This window comes from Hyla sarda, chromosome 5 (assembly GCF_029499605.1).
Source record: "Hyla sarda isolate aHylSar1 chromosome 5, aHylSar1.hap1, whole genome shotgun sequence".
In the NCBI taxonomy this organism is placed as follows: Eukaryota; Metazoa; Chordata; class Amphibia; order Anura; family Hylidae; genus Hyla; species Hyla sarda.
The window spans coordinates 233,033,757-233,049,865 of record NC_079193.1 but is presented as its reverse complement, the minus strand read 5'-3'; the positions used below and the strand labels follow the sequence as shown (position 1 = coordinate 233,049,865).

The 16,109-nt window shown below is 41.7% G+C and overlaps 1 long non-coding RNA gene across 1 annotated transcript in view; it reads left to right on the top strand.

Moving 5' to 3' along the window:
• Positions 1–16,109, top strand: part of LOC130272735 (uncharacterized) — a 70,119-nt gene that overhangs the window by 31,665 nt on the left and 22,345 nt on the right. The window contains exon 2 of the long non-coding RNA XR_008843709.1: positions 2,444–2,565. This is a non-coding gene — a long non-coding RNA (uncharacterized LOC130272735). The remainder of the gene's footprint in view (positions 1–2,443; positions 2,566–16,109) is intronic.

Genomic DNA, 16,109 nt, shown 5'->3' with positions numbered 1-16,109 from the left:
CAATCAGGGCAAGAAGACCTCCCCTGCCTCATATGAACAAGTCTGTCAGCTCTGCCAAAAGATGATGGAAATCCTGACCCGAGAGGTACAAGCAAATATCTTGAAGTTGTTAATAAACTGATTCCAGGCAGCAAAGGCCGAAATATTGAAAAGGCCTGTCAATCTACCTGCCCCCTACAAAGTGTATATGTTCGTAAAGTCAAGTTGTTAAATCAATTGCCCGGGGGCCCTACCAGGCCCACTCTAGCAGTCACAGAGCTGAGGCCGGGTCTACAGGCCTCTACAGGCGTACCCCAGGAGCTTACTGTGGCTCCACCATACAGGGTGGGCCATTTATATGGATACACCTTAATAAAATGGGAATGGTTGGTGATATTAACTTCTTGTTTGTGGCACATTAGTATATGTGTGGGGGGAAACTTTTCAAGATGGGTGATGACCATGGCAGCCATTTTGAAGTCAGCCATTTTGAATCCAACTTTAGTTTTTTCAATAGGAAGAGGGTCATGTGACACATCAAATTTATTGGGAATTCCACAAGAAAAATAATGATGTGCTTGGTTTTAACGTAACTTTATTATTTCATGAGTTATTTACAAGTTTCTGACCACTTATAAAATGTGTTAAATGTGCTGCACATTGTGTTGGATACCCATAATGTGGTGGTGCACCATCTTGCTGGAAAAACTCAGGGAACATGCCAGCTTCAGTGCATAAAGAGGGAAACACATCATCATTTTGCATATCCAGTAGCTTTGAGGTTTCCATTGATGAAGAATGGCCCCACTATCTTTGTACCCCATATACCACACAATACCATCAATTTTTGTGTTTCAACAGTCTTGGAGGGATCTATCCAATGTGGGTTAGTGTCAGACCAATAGCGGTGGTTTTGTTTGTTAACTTCACCATTCACATAAAAGTTTGCCTCATCACTGAACAAAATCTTCTGCGTAAATTGAGGGTCCTGTTCCAATTTTTGTTTTGCCCATTCTGCAGCACCTGAAACTACGGATACTGGAAGCCTGTGCTACCATTTCTCCTGCGGTGTTGCTATCAGTGTGTGAAGAGTGGGAGAAGAGGGTTGCATTGATAATACAACACAATAGGCAGCACATTGAACACATTGAATAAGTGGTCAGAAACTTGTAAATAACTCATGAAAGTTACATTAAAACCAAGCACATCATTGATTTTCTTGTGAAATTCCCAATAAGTTTGATGTGTAACATGACCCTCTTCCTATTGAAAAAACTAAAGTTGGATTCAAAATGGCCGACTTCAAAATGGTCGCCATGGTCACCACCCATCTGGAAAAGTTTCCCTCCTCACATATACTAATGTGCCACAAACAGGAAGTTAATATCACCAACCATTTCCATTTTATTAAGATGTATCCATATAAATGGACCACCCTGTGTGTATATATATATGTATATATATATATATATATATATATATATATATATTCTTACACAGTTTGATGTCCTGTTCAGGCATGGATGAGTTGAGGCATTGGCTTGATACAGAGGCTCTGAAAGGAAAACTGTCAGCCAACTTGGTAGGAGCATCCCAACCCACATCAGGATGTTGAGTCCTGAAAAAACACTAAATCCCCAAGCTCGTTGGCTGCTACAAGAAGCTCAAGTCATTTTGGTGGTTTTGTGCCTTGTGAAAAGTAAAAGGAAGCCATGGCCCTATGAATGTTTATTGGATTCATGCAATGACTGTGGGAAGTGGTCTGTGAAGCCCTTTCAGTTTTTCAGTCTCCTGTATGGGAACTCATTTACAAAGGCAATGAAGAATAGTGCACCTATTTAAAAATCCACATACTATACTCTAAAATATGTTTTACTTTATTGGATAAATCTTGTTGTGAAAACATATCCATATGTTATCTCTACTAAACAGACCCTTTTTTACATTCCTAAATCTGAATTTCATATAGTGAGGCAGTCGAGCTTTAATGAATTTAGTATTTTAATGTCATGACTAAAGCTAAGCATGTGCACTAGGTAGTACAGTATGATAAAAATCAATCATGAAAAGTTTTGGCCAGCATAGTACAATTCATTTTGGCAAAATTTAGCCTAAAGGTTACTAACAAGCGGAAGGGAGAGAATGTAGTCCAGCTGGCATAGCACATTACAACGGAATCCTCCAAGGCAATTTTGGATAAAAGATCAATTTGCAAAAGAACTAAAAATAAAAATGCATCCCATAAAGAAGTAAAGTAAATGCATACAAATGTGTGCATACATTTGGAACATTTAAAAAAAAGTCTGACATTTTCTTGAGAAAATGACTTGAGATGTATTCCGCATATAGCCAGGCATTCATTTTGATAGACAGTGGCATCATTCTTGCTCCAGATGGCATGCAAAATAATTTATAAATGACAAAGTTCAGTAAGTTTATAGCAGCTGTTCCCATTCTGTTCCAGCTCCTTGGCCACCCACTTCAGTAGAACCGAGAACCTTCAATCAAGCCATGCTTCTCCCAGGACTTTCAAACAACATTAGAACATGTGTTCAGTATGTTTCCAGAAGGGACTGGGCCAACTCTGTAAGTAGCTCTAATACAATTTGAATATAGATGCAATACATTATCATATGTATTGTGAATTCTATGCTTGACAATAAACCACAGCATATAGTGGTATTAAGATCTGTTGCATTTTACTAGATTGATAAATTTCATTTTGATAAGCTTGATAACTGCATTGACTTCCGAAACTTCTATGTATTCCAGAATTAACATTTGGTATACTTGAATAAGTTTATAGTCAGATTGCGAGAAAGAATGGAAATGCTTGGCTTGTTCCATGTCTGTTTGTCCAATTGGCCCAGTTAGGTGGCTTTACTAATAAAATATAGAAGCCTGGAAATTAGATAATGCATGAGGAAATGAATCAATAAATAAAAGTTGTATTATCAAGTGACTGGCATCAGGGTGCTACATCTATAATAGAAAATGCAAGCAAGCACAAACCTAAGGAGGCATTTGGAAAAAACACAAATGGATGTATTGTTCTGTGGCTAAAACTCTTATTTACCTGCAAAATCTTGCAGCCATCAAGGGTCTATTCATTAATGTGTGTGCAAAACCATGTGACCATTAACAATCCATTAAGAAGACATCATAGTACGTTTTTGATTGATGTGCAGGCCATTGAGTGCAGCCTAATAGTTTTTACAACCTTATGAATATTTTTTTAAATTATTTTTTGCATACTCCACAACCCACAAAGCATACTATTTTGACACATAAAAGCATACGGTCTACATTTTATATCTGATTATCAAAGAAGTTTAAAATAGACACAATAATAGCATAAAAACCTACAACAAAACTAAAGAAAACAATCCCTATCCCTCAACCCCACCCCTTTAATTCACTTCACTATACTAAAACTCTATCCTGCCCATAACAGTTAATTCTGTTCCTATGATATCTAATCCATGCTCCCCAACTTTTATTGAACTTAAAAGTTTTTCTACAATTGTAGATTTCATATGCCTTACAACCCACTCCACTTTCATGACCAATTGGTGCAACATGGGGCATTAGATTGCCGCCACTTTGTTCCAGTTAGTTGACATGCTTGAGCACCAACACCTGTTCCCACTGCCCAGTATCCCCTTCCCACTTTTCTTAACTTGCCACTGGATACTTGTCCAGATATCTAAATAATGTATACACAGGACCTACTCCATTTGTATGAAATATAAAAGAACAATATTTAATTTCTAACTTTCATATTTAATAACTGGACTTGTGCATTCCAAGGGTGGCATATTCAGTAAAAAGCTGTGAAAAATTCTTTAAAATTGAATTTGTAGAGACTTGATTAATAAACAGGACCTCCCGCTTTTCTTATCCATCAAAACCTTGAAGTTAGATTAAGACGTCTCTGAACCCAAATATTTACACTTTAAAGCAACTATTAAGGGAGTTTCACCACAGACAAATTATCTATTGTATTTGGAGACTAGAAAAAAAGGCCCAAGCACAGTTATAATTTCCATTGCATATATCAGGAACTCACAAGTATCTCCTAGGAAAAGTAGCAAGTCTTCCGCAAGTCATGTTTCAATATAAAAAAAAAAGACAGCCTTCCTCATTGACTGTGTTAAACATCTATCCTGGTTGGCTTAATGCTATACTGTCAACACTGAAAGCAGCTTATCCTCATATTCCTTGTAAAATTCCACAAGGAGACTATTCAGTCCTGGAGACTGATTGCGGGAGGAATTAAGAGTGTCCCTCATTTCTCCTAGCAACTAAAACATAGCATCTAAAACTTATAGTTGTAACATAATCAACTCATTCGACATATGGGGCAAAAATATTTTGTAAACATCCAATTACTGGTACAAACTGTCCCTAGGGCTAAATCCAATCTATTCCTAAACAATATATCTAACCCTATTTATGATTAAAAACTACCCTGACACTCAACCAACACTATATTTAACCCTACCTTATTTGTAATGTCTCTAAATCTGATACTTACATTTTCTAGCACACTACAAACAATAGCAATCAAAGCAAGGATTTCTGGGTAAGCCAGCCTATTTTGATAGTAAGCACTGCGATTGGTTAATCTGCACTGAACAATCATAGAAATCACCAACATGGGAGCACTGTGATTGGTCCCATGATTACATATGTCAGCCAATGACTGCATCAACCATCTTTGTAAACAGTGATTTTTTATTTTAACACCATAAATGTATGTTGGTGTGCGTAAGTTCGTATTTACCGTACTGTTTACTGTATATTTCTTAATTGTATATTATATATTTACAGCCTGGTGTTATTGCCCAACAAAAGCTGGTCCCATTACAGATTACGAATGATATGGCACTAGATCTGATAACTAATTGTAAACACTTCACCAGTCTTATTTCTAAGATGTACAAACTTCCGCTTATAAACTTTCTTGACCAATACTCGGTGTCAGCTTTCTCTAAGTAGCAACTAGATGTAGGAATAGATAATAGGGAACAATGGCCAGTATTGAATCAACAAGGCAGTATTGAATCAATCACTGGGGGAGGGAGGACATCTATCCCAGATATATATATATATATATATATATATATATATATATATATAGACAGTATTATATTGGGTCTATCAGACCCCCACCTTCTTTTATAAAATAGGTAGGAGAGACAATTCCAGGTGCCCCCATTGTTCTCAAACTGGGGCTGATATGCTTCACGTGTCATGGTCCTGTCCTGGCATAATGCAATACTGGTCCTCTGTATTAAAAATTATTGAAGCTGAAGATCATTTGATATTATAATCTCTGGGCAACCCAAAATATGTATATCTGGTTATCTTGGGGACCTACCGCTAGTAGAAAGATCTAAAATCGCTGTGCATTGCTTCTTATATTTGGCTAGAAAAGTAATCGCTCAATACTGAAAGGACACAAATCCCCCAACACTAAAACAATTTATCTTTAAGGTGGAATTGCTTGAGGTGGGAAAAAGCTTGAGGTGGGAAAAAGCTATGTATCTCAACAGAATAGAGCATTTGTATACCAACAGATATGGTCCTGTTGGCTGGATAGGCCAGGAATCTAGGAAAGGCAGCCCCCTTTTTTTTTATTTTTAAAATCTTCTGCTGCAGTGTATGGGGTGGGTTTGGATGGGAAAATTAAAATGAACAAAAAAAATTAATCCAAGTTAAAGGGGTACTCCCCCCCTAGACATCTTATTCCCTATCCAGGGGTCCCCCACAATCTCAGCTGTGGCACCTCAGACATCTGGTGCATGTGGCGGAGTGAAGTGGCGGAAGAATGGCGATGCAGGGTAAAGGCTTGTGACGGCCATCGCGCCCCGTCCATAGACTTGCATTAAGTGGGAGTGGCCGTGATGTCACGAGTGTGTTAATGTGATGTCATGAGCCTCCGGCGCTGCACCCTACACTCTAAACGAATGCCAGGTGCAGCAGTTAGATCAGGGGGGTCCCCAGCGGAGGGACCCCAGCGATCAGACATCATAGGGGATAAGATGTCTAGGGGCGGAGTACACCCTTTAAGATATGTACAATACTAATCACATACTGAGACAGTGCAATATCTCAGTATGTTAATCTGCAGTACCATGATGACACAATATTAAGAATAATAATAACCCTTATTTGTGTAACATCAACAGCAATTCTTAATAAACATACACACTAACAAATGAGGAACTCTGTGGAAATGAATAACTGATGAGCTCTGCTATATCAATATGCAACAGTAACCCAGTTGAACTAAACAACACAATTTTCCTTCTAAGCATAAAGCAATTTATTATTGGATTTCCTGCTAAACTTTGTCACGCATCCATGAAGACAAAAACAGCCCATAATGGTACTGCAGTCTGAGGTCAGCTCAGGCTCCTAATACAATACAGCCTCAGGTTATCAAGTCATGTTTCTAGGCAGGATGAAATAAAAGCCTAATTACACAAAGGGAGATGTGTCTTGTTCATTTTCCGTAAAACAATGTGCTCATTCAGACATAGCAAGATTCTGGAATAATACCAAGTATTAAGTATTAGTGTCAAAATATTGTTGTTGTCGATTGTGAGTTGTTATATGATGTGTTTGAAACAGTGAGACATAGTGTTCATTTGTTCTTTAGTCATACACCTAACCTGCACTCTAGACAGGCTGGCTTCATTCTACATTAACAAGTACACCAACTGCCAATATTCTGTGATCCCAAGTATCTGAGTGTAGGGAAGAAAAAGCTCCCAAATTTATGTGTCTTGAAAAGTTTAGTGATAGATACCACAAAAAGACACTCAACAATATTCTAGAACACATTTACAGGTTAGCCACTTATGTCTCATGAAGTTAGAAATAACGACTGGGTTAACCTGGTTTTGGAAATCAATGTCCTTTTAGGGCAGTCTTAAAGGAGAACTCTGATACATACGTTTTAATCCCCTATCCACAGGATAACACCAAGGGCATAAGGGATATGATGCCGCACCCCAGCGTTCTGAACATTTTTGTTCAGAACGCTGGTCTCAGGCGGCCGTATTATTATTATTATTTTTTTATGTCTTTGATTAATTCATGTAAAGGCCATACTCCAAAATCTTTACCTCCAATATGGAGTACTAGCACTTTCATTCATCTATCTAATCTTACAAACCTGTAAAATTTGGTCAGTGACAACAAACCATGCTACACTGCATTAAATGGGTACTCCAGTGCACATATCTTATCGCCTATCTAAAGGATGTTAGATTGCGAGGGTCCAACCGCTGAAGACCCCCGCGATCTCCGGCCCAGCACCCCTGTCATTCAGGTCATGGAGCGAACTCCGATCCGTGCCAGATGACTGGCAAAGCAGATAGGGAAAGATGTGTTACTCAGGCCGGGTGGGAACCATCTGTGGGGACCATCGCCCATGACCACTTACCCTGGTCCTGGTGGCTTTTTTAAACTATGATTTATTTGAAAAGCCGAAGCCTTTCAGAGAAAGTTATAGTGCGTCAATATCATGCTGCATGCACCTGTTTTATTCTGCCCATGGTTTCCCAGCATGAACAGGTGACACTAGTTACCTTTAAAATTTTATTTTTAGTCAGAAAGCAACAGAAAACTGCAGAGATGATGGACTTCTATGATTTGTAAATATTAGAATGGAATAAGTTGGCCTAGATAATCTGTCTGCTGGGGTGTGTTTATTTTAGGTATTAAATTGCAGCAGAATACAATAAGGAAAAAGACTGAGCAGCCAAGAAGCAGTAGATATTATTTAAACACTGTTCAAGTTGGACGACTCTGGTCTGTCTATGGCTGAAATATCTAATAAAACTGTCACCACAGGGATAATGTCTTCTCTAAATAATGGTGCCAAAGCATGACAGCTATTAAGACATCGTTTTCAGCCAATTATTATTCGACAATATTGTACATGATATGATACATGAAAAGTGTGAACAACAACAGCTTTGGCCTTGTGGACAATATTCATTTTTGAATTTTTGTTTGTTCTTCTCGCCTTTTAAGAGACACAATTCTTTTATTTTTCCATCCCCAGAACCATATGAGGGCTTGTTTTTGTGGGAATCATTGTACTATGTAATAACCCCTTTCGTTTTACCATAAAATGTACAGCAAAACAAAAATAGGCTTTCTTTTTCCTTTGCTGTTTGGCAGCTTTGGATGTCCTTTTAAGAGTCAGACGAGATTAGGTCTTGGTTGCCCTATCGTTCTTCATAAACAAGGAAGATCCATTCCTATAGATATAACTTGTTTCTCCCTTTTCTCATTCTTTATGGGGGAGATTTATCAAAACCTGTGCAGAGGAAAAGTTGTCCAGTTGCCCATAGCAACCAATCAGATAACTTCTTTCATTTTTCACAGGCCTTTCTAAAAATCAAAGAAGCGATCTGATTGGCTGCTATGGGCAAGTGGACAACTTTTCCTCTGCACAGGTTTTGATAAATCTCCCCCTCTGTGTTTCTCTAATATGTCTGCCCATTATCTGCACAATATAATACCATGTAAACTTGTCCGCAGGTATTGGGTCAACCACCTGCATGAAGAGCACATCTTACCATTCCACAAGTCTTTGAATTGATTACTGCAAGTTGAGCAGTGGGCGGCAGTATACCCAGTGGCATAGCTATAGAGGTCACTATGGTCGCCACCCCTGCCTTGCCGCCTAAAGTGGAGGAGGAGGGGCAGGGCACATACGGTTCCAAGTACAGGAAGCCCTGCCCTTCTCCTCCTTCTGCAGTGTAGCACGTCTGCCCGCTAGAGAGAGTGACCGTCCACTCATCCACCCGCCCATACGTCTGCCCAGCCGCCTGCCGGTCTCTCTGCCCACCAGCTCGCCGACCGTGCTATCCTGCCTGGTAAGATTGAACCGAAGTGCATAATAAATGTACGGCGCTGCAGTGCACAGCGCTGTTCATTTACGGAATGACTATGAAGTGAGCGCAGGAGCTCCTGCACTCACTTCATAGTAGTTTTGCAAAGTGAACTTAGAAGCCAGTGTTTTCGTACCAGGGTGCCTTCAGCTGTAGTAAAACTGCAACTCTCAGTATGCTCTGACAGCCAAAGGTTGTTTGGGCATGCTGGGAGCTGCAGTTTTGCAACAGCTGGAGGCTCCATGGTTGGAAAACACTGACTTACAGTAAATGTCTTAACTATATATATATATATATATATATATATATATATATATATATATATATATATATTGTGGAAACCTCACTTATTACCATAAATCATCTTGTACAGATTAACATTAGGTTAGGATCACACGTAACGGATCCGCAGCGCATTTTCCGCTGCGGATCTGCCGATGACCCGACCCTATAGCTTGCCTCCAGCTGTTTCCCCCCCCCTGTGTGCTGCTCACAACAGCAATCCACCGCTACGAGCAGCCACACAGATTGCTGCTGCAAGCAGGACACCTGGGAAAACAGCTGGAGGCACACTATAGGGTCGGGTCATCGGTAGATCCGCAGCATAAAATATGCTGCTGATCTGTTATGTGTGACACAATATTAGCATATTTTAATAGTTCGAACATGAATGCACGCAGCAACACTACCTTTGTTCATGTTTTTTTTTATATAATTTTATTTAAACCTTTAAGGACCACAGTTATTTTCATTTTTGAACTTTTGTTTTTTACTCCTCACCTTCTAATAATTAAAATTTTCCACCTACAGACATATGAGGGCTTGTTTTTTGCACAACCAATTTTACTTTGTAATGATATCAATAACTTCACCACAAAATCTACGCCGAAACCAGAAAAAAAATATTTATGGGGCTAAATTAAAAAATTGCTTTTTACAGCATTTTGTAACTTTTTGGGGCTACTGACTCTACGCAGAGCACTTCTTGGTAAAAATGATACCTTATCTTTTTTCTGTAGGTCCATACGATTAAAATGATACCCTACTTACATATGTTGAATTTTGTTTTACTTCTGTTAAAAAAATTACAACTTTATGCACAAAAATTAGTAGGTTTAAAAATGTCCTCCCCTGACCCCTATAACTTTTTTATTTTTTCATATACAGGAATGTGTGAGGGCAAATTTATTTTCACCATTGTCTATAGTTTTATTGGTACCATTCTTGTTTTCATGGGACTTTTTGATTGTTTTTTTTTTATTTTTTAGGTTATACAAATTGACCAAAAACACGCAATTTCTTAGTTGTTTACCAGTAAAAAATGGGAAAGGGGGAGGTTGGGGGGCCCGGGATAATTTTTTGCATTGGGGCCCTGTGGTTTCTAGCTACGCCCCTGAGTATAACTTAAGTACAGAACCAATATAATTCCTGTTCCTTGTGTGGTCTTTAAAGGCTGTGACCGACTGTACATATTTTGAATACTCCAAAAAAGCAAAAACACCAAGAGAAATTACTTTTCTACCAGTTTACGTTTACATTTCTTTTACAGGCCTAGGCATCTCCATGATAACAAAGTTTGTGCAGTGCTGTCATACACTATTTCTTCCTGTCTGTACCTTACTAGTTACTGATCCAAAATGTTGGTTTAGGCCTCTGTACAAGAACCAAACTTGACAATTCCATGCTGGATTGGACTGGATCATGTCAAAGAAAAAAAAGATCATGTATGTTAAATGTCAGGGCCCGATCCCTAGGGATAGGGTGCTTCCATAAGTGTCTGGCTGAGGCTTAGTCCCCTCTGCACATTCTCATACATCTCAGTGTATGGGAAATAAAGAATTGTTATTCTTTTACTATACAAGATGGGAAAATCAATAATTTGCAATAATTTGGTAAAGGAAAATGGAAACATCTGTTATTAAAGGGGTTATTTACCATAAGGTGATTTTAGTACGTACCTACCAGACAGTAATAGAACATGCTTAGGAAGGATCCATGCTTGCCTTGGGCCTAAATGGCTGTGTTATGAGTCCACCATAACACTGCTGCTTTTTTTTGTGAAATGGCTATTTACTGGTGGAGTGCCTTCCCTCCAACTACAAGTCCCAGCATCCCTTGTTTGTAAGTGGGAGGTTAATTTTCTCCCTCCCACACATCAGCCACCTCACCCATTGCAGCACAGCTAAGCTGTCTTGCATGTCGTCTGTGTTTCAAACAACAATTCTCTGTAGCCCTGTGGAGAATGTTCTCCCTTTCACAGGCTCCCTTTGAACACCTGACTAGTGATGTAATGTCTGGGGCCACACTGCAACCTGCGAAAACCCTCATTTTTTATTCTGCTAAAATGAACATCCAGAGCAAAGATCACAAAAACAGCTACAGACACTATACTATGAACTACAATAACTTTCCAGCCCATGTAGCATTGTCAAATTAAAATATCCAGGAAAAAAAATGCAGGAATACAACTACTTTTGATTTTGTTCACAGTACTGTAAATCCTGATATATACCGTATTTATCGGCGTATAACACGCACTTTTTAGGCTAAAATTTTTAGCCTAAAGTCTTTGTGCGTGTTATACACCGATACACCCCCAGGAAAGGCAGGGGGAGAGAGGCCGTCGCTGCCCACTTCTCTCCCCCTGCCTTCCCCGGGGTCTAGAGCCCTGCTGCCGGCCCTTCTCTCCCCCTGGCTATCGGCGCCGCTGCCCGTTCTTTCCCCCTGACTATCGGTGCCGGCACCCCACTGACGTCATGCGCTGCGCCGTGCAGCGCATAGCAACGACGCCGGGAACGCACGCCGGAGGCCTGCAGCAGCGCGGACCCGACCCAGGTAATTATGTTACCGGGGATGGGGGGAGGCAACGGGGCAGCGGCGCCGGCAATGGGTGCCGCTGCCCCTTCTCTCCCCCTGGCTGTCGGCGCCACTTCTCTCCCCCTGGCTATCGGCGCCGGCAGTGGGGCGCCGGTACCGATAGTCAGGGGGAAAGAACGGGCAGCGGCGCCGATAGCCAGGGGGAGAGAAGGGCCGGCAGCAGGGCTCTAGACCCCAGGGAAGGCAGGGGGAGAGAAGCGGGCAGCGACGGCCTCTCTCCCCCTGCCTTTCCTGGGGGTTTATCGGGGTATACACTCGCACACACGCACCCTCATTTTACCATGGATATTTGGGTAAAAAACTTTTTTTACCCAAATATCCTTGGTAAAATGAGGGTGCGTGTTATAGGCCGGTGCGTGGTATACCCCGATAAATACGGTAGATATTGTCCAGTAGTATGTATTGTTAGGACAAACAAGGTTTATTTTGCTTATTTAATTCTCTTTTCTCATAGAAGAGCAACTTGTGTGTCTGCTGTTTACAATGTCTTGTCACCTTCTAATAAAACACAGGCTGTGTCCTCTCTACACCACATTCCTTGGGTTTCTCTCATTTGGATTCTGTTTAACACTGTTTGTTAGCAGATGGATTTTTAGCACAGGAACCTGCCAGTAAGATACAAATTAGTGCTAATAGAATGTAGAAATATGTGTTTTAATATCATAGCTAATAAACTTATCTAAATGGAAGTCCAGGAGCCAAGAGCTGTTACACCATGTCCCAAGGGAGCAAAGCTGCATTCTTAGTTTCTTTCTATTGAGCCCCCTTTGTTTTAGTATATGACTGGCAATATGTTATGTTTCTCAATTGGGATCCGGTGCAGTTCACTTGTGCACAGCTGGTAATCAAGGCAATCAGTGCTGCACTGTACAGCATGGAACATGGACAGAGCAGCCAACCTGATCTTCTGCTGAGAAGGATATTTCTATTTGGCAATGAAATTAAAGGGATATTTTGGCAATATATATCTAATCCCCTATCTAAAGGATAGGGGTTAAGATGTACAATCGCAGGGGTCCCGCCGCTGGGGACCCAGTGATCTTGGAGCAGCCCCCAGCATTCTTTGCCGGGCTCTACCTCCGAGACAGAGATGAGACATCATGGCTATGCCCCCTAGTGACTTCACACCACTCCCCCTCCATTCATTTCTATGGGAGGGGGCATCACACCCCTCCCATAGACATGAATGGAGGGGGCGTGGTGTGATGTCACTAGGGGGCGTGGCCATTACATCATGGCCCCCGTCTTGGAGGTAGTGCCCAGCACAGAATGCCGGGGGCTGCATCGAGATCACGGGGGTCCCCAGCGGTGAGACCCCTGCAATCATACATCTTATCCCCTATGGATAGGGGATAAGATGTATAAAGCCGGAATACCCCTTTAAGAGCAGCATTGCAGACAACACTGAAAAGTTATCATTGATAGTTTCCAATACTATAAAACACAATGGCAAAAAAACACACATTTTTCATGCAACAACTGCTACTATAGGTTCTGAAAATGCTCTTTGTGAGGGAAACCCCTGAGAAAATTTTGTTGTTACCCATATTTATTGTATTCAAATCGTACTACTAATAATGATAATAATATTGTGCTTTTACCAATATAAGGACAGAATATTACAAATTTTATAGTACATAACTAACATTTCAGGGGAATAGGTGCACCTATATCTAAAAGACATCAGGTCAGAAATTATAGTATGAAGACAAACAGGAATTCAGCACTTACCTATGAGAATGTGAACACTAGGTGGCAATGTTTTTCTATTCTCATTGTTTAATATAATGTATCTGTACTTCTGTTAATATGTTAATATGGCAGCACTCCCCATGTTAACAGACAATTTTACAATATAATAATGATTTAAGGTAGGAGCTACTAGTAATGTTAATAAAGCCTTTGGACAATAATATAATAATATACTAATGAAGTTATAATTTCAACAATAGTTTATAATAGAGTTATAATGTAATAGAGTTATAATGTACATATACAGTAAGGATTAAAGACATTTTAAATAGAATATTATAGGTGAGGTCTGAGGTATATCTTCCAATACTAATATTTATTCCATATCTATATATACTGACTACAGCTGCCAGCCCACCATAACACCAGACATAAATAAATATTACTGCCAGGAAACTGCTTGTCAGAAGGGATTTCTACATAATGTGTTTGTTGAACAGTAATTTTTATCAACAAGTCACACAACCTTTCAGCACAGTCTTCAAACCACGGTTGGAATTCTCTGTAGGAGTTTCCACCAGATCAGACTATGTCAAAATGTATGCAGGCAATGAAGTCAGCTGTACCGTGCACCTGGGTGGGGGGTCTCCAATGGGGCTATGGTCTGCTCCGCCTATCTGCCACTCATAGGGGTTGTCAGGATCCGGACTGGTATGCAGCGAGGACACTGGTGGTGGATCCTCTGTGTCAGTGGGGTGATGACGTGGGCCGTACCAGGGGAACGGAGTCTAAGGGGTTACTGGTTTTCACCAGAGCCCGCTGCAAAGCGGGATGGACTTGCAGTGGCAGGTAACCCCCAGGTCGTTCCACCCGATAGCGACTCAACCCCAGCTGACAGCTGAGACAGGCACGATACACAGGGACAAGGCAAGAGCAAGGTCGGACGTAGCAGAAGGTCAGGGCAGCAAGAGTTGTAGTCAGGGGCAACAGCAGAACGTCTGGGTACACAGGCTTGGGAACACACTAAACACTTTCACAGGGTACAAGGCAAAAAGATCAGGCAAGGACAGGAAGGGGAAGTGGGTTTTTATACACATAGAGCAGGTGTAGGTACTGATTGGGCCAGGCACCAATTAATGGTGCACTGACCCTTTAAATTTCAGAGAGCCGGCGTGCGCACGCCCTAGAGAGCGGGGCAGTGCGCGCCGGGACAGAACAGCAAGAGGACGGAGCAGGTGAGGAGACAGGGATGTGACCCGCGGGCGGGTGCATCCCGCTACGCGGATGGCATCCCCGCCGGTGATACCAGTGCAGCGCTCCCGGTCAGCGGGTCTGACCGGGGCGCTGCATAGAGAAGAAAGCCGCGAGCGCTCCGTGGAGGAGCAGGGACCCGGAGCGCTCGGCGTAACAGTACCCCCCCCCCCCTTTGGTCTCCCCCTCTTTTTGGAGCCCAGGAACCTATGGATGAGCTCCTTGTCGAGGATATTGTCCTCGGGCTCCCAAGACCTCTCTTCGGGGCCACAATTCTCCCAGTCAACGAGAATTTTTTTTTTTACCTCTGACCACCTTGGAGGCGAGGATTTCTTTTACTGTGAAGACATCAGAGGAGCCAGAGACAGGAGCAGGAGCGGTGACCTTGGGGGAAAAGTGGTTAAGAACGAGAGGTTTGAGAAGGGAAACATGAAAGGAGTTAGGAATACGAAGAGAAGGAGGAAGATGAAGTTTGTAGGAGACAGAATGGATTTGACTTTTGACTCTAAATGGTCCAAGGTAACGTGGACCCAGCTTGTAGCTAGGAACACGAAACCGTATATATTTGGCCGAGAGCCACACTTTGTCCCCAGGAGCGAAGACAGGAGGAGTTTTTCTCTTCTTATCTGCATGTCTCTTCATACGAGACGAGGACAGTAGGAGCGACTTTTGAGTCTTCTTCCAGATAACAGAGAAATCCCGGGTTACTTCATCTACAGCAGGAACTCCAGAAGAAGTGGGAATTGGGATGGGGGGCAGAGGGTGACAGCTGTACACCACAAAGAATGGGGATTTGGCAGAGGATTCTGAATTTTTGAAATTGTACGAGAATTCAGCCGAGGGCAGAAGGTCGACCCAATCGTCTTGGCGGGAGGAGACAAAATGTTGCAAGTAGTCACCAAGAATCTGGTTTACTCTCTCTACTTGTCCATTGGATTGGGGGTGATAGGAGGACAAGAAATTTAATTAGATTTTTAATTGGTTACAGAGAGCTCTCCAAAATTTCGACACAAATTGAACGCCTCTATCCGAGACGATATGCGTGGGAAGAGCGTGAAGGTGAAAAATATGCAGAAAAAATTGCTTCGCCAACTGTGGCGCAGAAGGAAGACCTGGAAGCAGAATGAAGTGAGCCATTTTGGAAAAACAATCAACGACCACCCAGATGACGGTGTTGCCATGGGATACGGGCAGATCAGTAATGAAATCTATGGCAAGTTGGGACCATGGTTGCTCAGGGACGGGCAAAGGAAGGAGGAGTCCAGCAGGCTTCTGGCGAGGGTTTTTATCCCGGGCACAAATAGTACAGGCCCGAACGAAATCAGTAACGTCACCCTCTAGTGTAGGCCACCAATACAGACGGGAGATGAGCTGGATGGACTTTTTAATGCCAGC